Here is a 5,730-nt window from a genome sequence, read left to right as displayed (position 1 = left end):
TTCTTTTTTTTTTTTTGAGATGTCTCGCTCTGTCGCCCAGGCTGGAGTGCAGTGGTGCGATCTCAGCTCACTGCAACCTCCACCTCCCAGGTTCACGCCGTTCTCCTACCTCAGCCTCCTGAGTAACTGGGACTATAGGCACCCACCACCACGCCCAGCTAATTTTTTGTATTTTTTAGTAGAGACGGGGTTTCACTGTGTTAGCCAGGATGGTCTCGATCTCCTGACCTCGTGATCCGTCCGTCTCGGCCTCCCAAAGTGCTGGGATTACAGGCTTGAGCCACCGCGCCCGGCCTCTTTTTTTTTAAGACAAGGTCTTGCTCTAGTTGGCCAGGCTGTAGTGCAGTGGTGCGATCTCACCTCACTGCAGCCTCAACTTCCTGGGCTCAGGTAATTGTCCTACCTCATCCTCCCAAGTAGCTGGGATTACAGGCACACATCACCATGAGTGGCTAATTTTTTGTATTTTTAGTAGAGATGGGGTTTTGCCATGTTGCCCAGTCTGGTCTCGAACTCTGATATGTGCCACTGCTCCCAACTGATTTTAAGTTTTTACTTTATAGAAACAGGGTCTCACTTTGTTACCCAGGCTAGTTTCAAGTGATCCTCCTACCTTGGCCTCCCAAAATGCAGGGATTACAGGTGTGAGCCACTGCGCCTGTCCTGTCCTGATGTCTAACACCTTGGGTTAGTGCTGCCTGTTTGTGAACTTTATATAATGGAATGACACAGTATGTACTCTTTAAGTCTGGCTTCTTTTGCCCAACGTTATAATTGAGTGAGTCACCGTCCATTGTGTGTAGCAGTGATTGCTTCGTGTTTATTGTTCTGTGAGAGTCCAGCATCTACTGTTGTTATTGTACTGCAGTTTATCCATTCTCCTGTTGATTAACATTTGGATGGTTTGTATATTACAAAAAATACAAGAAGGGTTTTTACAGAGTGACTAGTAATACATTTGTATATGCCTGTGTATGCATCAAGTTCTTTCCAGAAGGATAAACAAGCAACATAGCAGTAGCTTCCTCTCAGGAGGGGAGGTGGGTTGAAGAACAGTGTTAGTTTTCACTGGTACTTTTTAAGTTCAAGCTGGACATTTTAATGTCTGATAAGATTTTCGTTTTTATTTATTTATTTAGAGACAGTCTCATCGTATCAACCCAGGCTGGAGTGCAGTGATGTGATCTTGGCTCACTGCAGCCTCCACCTCCTGGGTTCAAGCAATCCTCATGATTAGCTAGGACTACAGGCGCTGATGAGGTTTTTAAAATAATTGTTTTCTTTTCTTTTCTTTTTTTTTTTAGACTGAGTCTTGCTCTTGTTGCCCAGGCTGGAGTGCAGTGGTACAATCTCGGCTTACCAGAACCTCAGAACCTCTGCCTCCCGGGTTCAAGCGGTTCTCCTGCCTCAGCCTCCTGAGTACCTGGTATCTACGGGGATGCGCCACCATACCCAGCTAATTTTGTATTTTTAGTGGAGACAGGGTTTCTCCATCTTGGTCAGGCTGGTCTCGAACTCCCGCCCTTAGGTGATCCACCCGCCTCTGCCTCCCAAAGTGCTGGGATTACAGGCATGAATGTCCGTAGGGCAGAGGGGCTTCTGTGCTTTGCTTAGAATGGTTTCTTTTTTCCCAAAATGTTCTGTTACTATCTGGTCAGCTCTTTGATGGTGTAAGGAATTTTTTCTAATATCCTGCATTTTAGTTGTTTTGTTTTTTGAAAGCATTTTGGGCCAGGTACAGTGGCTCATAGCTATAATCTGAATACTCTGGAAGGACAAGGCAGGAGAATTGCTTGAGTCCAGGAGTTCAAGAGCAGCCTGGGGGGCAACATACCGAGACCCCGTCTCTACTTTTTAAAAAGAGAAAAAGCGTGCCGGGCACGATGGCTCACGCCTGTAATCCCAGCGCTTTGGGAGGCTAAGGTGGGTGGATCACCTGAGATCAGGAGTTCAAGACCAGCCTGGTCAACATGGTAAAACCCTGTCTCTACTAAAAATATAAAAATTAGCCAGGCATGGTGGCACATGCCTGTAATCCCAGCAACTTGGGAGGCTGAGACAGGAGAATCACTTGAGCCCGGGAGACGGAGGTTACAGTGAGCTGAGATCAAGCCACTAGCATTCCCGCCTTCATGACGGAGACGAGACTGCATCTTGAAAAAAAGAGAAAAAGCATTTTGGTCTAAATGTATTGTTGGAAATAGCACTTTTTGAGCAGTTATTAAAAATACATAATTTTGACTAAGTGCAGTGGTTCACGCCTGTAATCCCAGCAATTTGGGAGGCTGAGGCGGGCGGATCACCTGAGGTCGGAAGTTTGAGACCAGCCTGACCAACATGGAGAAATCCCAGCTCTACTATAAATACAAAAAAATTAGTTGGGCTTGGTGGCACATGCCTGTAATCCCAGCTACTAGGGAGGCTGAGGAAAGAGAATCACTTGAACCCAGGAGGTGGAGGTTGTGGTGCACTCAGATCGTGCCATTGCACTCCAGCCTGGGCAACAAGAGCAAAACTCCGTCTCAAAAAAACAAAAACATAATTTTAGGCTGAGTGTGGTGGCTCACACCTGTAATCAGTCCTATCACTTTGGCAGGCCAAGGCGGGTAGATGACCAGAGGTCAGGAGTTCAAGACCTGCCTGTGCAACATGGTGAAACCCCGTCTCTTCTAAAAATAAAAAATAAAAAAATTAGCCGGTCATGATGGTGCACGCCTGTAATCTCAGCTACTCAGGAGGCTGAGGCATAAGAATTGCCTGAACCCGGGAAGCAGAAGCTGCAGTGAGCCGAGATTGTGCCACTGCACTCCAGCCTGGGCAACACAGTGAGACTCTGTCTCAAGAAAAGAAAAAAACATAATTTTGATATATAATTTGCATGATAAGCTGGGCGTGGTGGTTCACACTTGTAATCCCAGCACTTTGGGAGGCCTAGGTAGGCGGAACACAAGGTCAGAAGATCAAGACCATCGTGGCCAACATGGTAAACCCCGTCTCTACTAAAAATACACAAATTAGCCATGCGTGGTGGCGAGTACCTGTAGTCCCAGCTACTCGGGAGGCTGAGGCAGGAGAATCACTTGAACCTAGGAGGCAGAGTTTGCAGTAAGCCGAGATCATGCCACTGCACTCCAGCCTGGGCAACAGAACAAGACTTCACCTCAAAAAAAAAAAAAAAAAGGCCGGGCGTGGTAGCTCACACCTGTAATCCCAACACTTTTGAGAGGCCAAGGTGGGCAGATCACCTGAGGTCGGGAGATGAAGACCAGTCTGACCAACATGAAGAAACCCCGTCTCTACTAAAAATACAAAATTAGGCGGACATGGCAGTGCATGCCTGTAATCCCAGCTACTCGGGAGGCTGAGGCAGGAGAATTGCTTGAACCTGGGAGGTGGAGGTTGCAGTGAGCGAAGATCGTGTCATTGCACTCCAGCCTGGGCAACAAGAGTGAAACTCCATCTCAAAAAAAAAAAATTTTTTTTTGCATGATCCCAGCACTTTGAGAGGCCAAGGCGGGTGGATCATGAGGTCAGGAGATTGAGACCATGCTGGCTAACATGGTAAAGCCCCATCTGTACTAAAAGTACAAAAAATTAGCTGGGCATAGTGGTGGGGCGCCTGTGGTCCCAGCTACTCGGGAGGCTGAGGCAGGAGGATGGCGGGAACCCAGGAGGCGGAGCTTGCAGTGAACAGAGATCGCTTCACTGCACTCCAGCCTGGGCGACAGAGCGAGACTCCGTCTCAGGAAAAAAAAAAAAATTGCAGGATATAAACTTCACCATTTTAAAGTGTGCAGTTCAGCCAGGTGTGATGCTTTACACATATAGTCCCAGCACTTTGGGAGGCAAAGGCTGGCAGATCACTTTAGACCAGGAGTTCAAGACCAGCCTGGCCAACATGGTGAAACCCCATCTGTACTAAAAATACACAAATTAACTGAGTGTAGTGGTGCATGCCTGTAATCCCAGCTACTTGGGAGGCTGAGGCACAAGAATTGCTTTAGCCTAGGAGGTGGAGGTTGCAGTGAGCCAAGACCACGCCACTGCACTCCAGCCTAGGTGACAGAGTGAGACCCAGTCTCCATAAATAAATTGAATGGGCCAGGCGCGGTAGCTCACGTCTGTAATCCCAGCACTTTGGGAGGCCGAGGCTGGTGGATCATGAGGTCAAGAGATCGAGACCATCCTGGTTAACACAGTGAAACCCCATCTCTACTAAAAATACAAAAAATGAGCCGGGCGTAGTGGCGGGCACCTGGAGTACCAGCTACTCAGGAGGCCGAGGCAGGAGAATGGTGTGAACCCAGGAGGCGGAGCATATAGTGAGCCGAGATTGCGCCACTGCACTCCAGCCTGGGCGACAGAGTGAGACTCCATCTCAAAAAAATAATAATAATAAATAAATAAATTGAATGAATGAATGAATGAGCAATTCAGTGGTTATTAGTATGTTCACAGTGTTTTGCAACCATCTCCACTGTCTAACTCCAAAACATTTCTGTGCCCCCAAGAAGAAACTCCCTACCCACTAGCAGTCACTTGCAGTTCCCCAGTTCCCCCTTTCTGCCATCCCCTGGCAAACCACTCATCTGCTTTTGGTCTCTCTGCATTTGGCATTTCAGATAAGTGGAATCATGTAATATATGGGCTTCTGTGTTTGGGTTCTTTCACTGAACATGCCTTCAAGTTTCATCCATGTTACAGCATGTGTCAGTACGTTCCTTTTATAGCTGAATAATATCCCATGTATTAATGTACTGCATTTTGTTTATCCATTTGTTAGTTGTTGGACATTTGGGATTTTGGGGTTTTTTTGTTCCTTTTTTCACTTTTTGGTTTAGGAATAGTGCTACTGTGAATATTCATTTAGAAGTTATTGTGTGAACATATGTTTTTAATTTTCAGATATATATCTAGTTGTGGAATTTCTAGGTCAGTTTGGGTAGTCTGTTTTTGCAAGTTCATCTTGCTTTTTTTTTTTTTTTTTTTTGAGACGGAGTCTCGCTCTGTCACCTGGGCTGGAGTGCTGTGGCCGGATCTCAGCTCACTGCAAGCTCCGCCTCCCGGGTTCACGCCATTCTCCTGCCTCAGCCTCCCGGGTAGCTGGGACTACAGGCGCCGCTACCTCGCCCGGCTAGTTTTTTGTAGTTTTAGTAGAGACGGGGTTTCACCGTGTTAGCCAGGATGGTCTCGATCTCCTGACCTCGTGATCCGCCCGCCTCGGCCTCCCAAAGTGCTGGGATTACAGGCTTGAGCCACCGCGCCCGGCCTTCATCTTGCTTTAAAATAAATACTCTCGTTTCATTTTTATGACTTCTGGAAGATTTGGTTTTTGGCATAAGTTAGCTACCCCGATACAAACAGTTTTGCCAAAAGTAATCACACGTCAGTAGTGGAAGTTTTCCAATATTGTTATAAATCATGCTTTTATAAATCAACGAAAACTCAGCCAGGCTTGGTAGCATGTACTTGTAGTCCCAGCTATGGGAGGGAGTCCCTTACAGCCCCTGCCTTAGGAGGCTGAGGCAGGAGGATGACTTGAGCCCAGGCGTTTGAGGCTATAGTGAACTACGATCTAGCCACCGCATTCCAGCCTGGTTAACAAAGTGAGACCCTGTCTCTAAAATAAATAAATATATAAATAAAGAAAATAAAGAAAACTCTCCCTTGTCAGAATCATGTCAAGCCTGTTATTTTTTTCTTTTTTTTTCTTTCTTTTTTTTTTTTTTT

Source organism: Rhinopithecus bieti, unplaced genomic scaffold (assembly GCF_001698545.2).
Source record: "Rhinopithecus bieti isolate Rb0 unplaced genomic scaffold, ASM169854v2 scaffold_56975, whole genome shotgun sequence".
Taxonomy (NCBI): domain Eukaryota; kingdom Metazoa; phylum Chordata; class Mammalia; order Primates; family Cercopithecidae; genus Rhinopithecus; species Rhinopithecus bieti.
Note: the sequence above shows the minus strand (reverse complement) of the source record.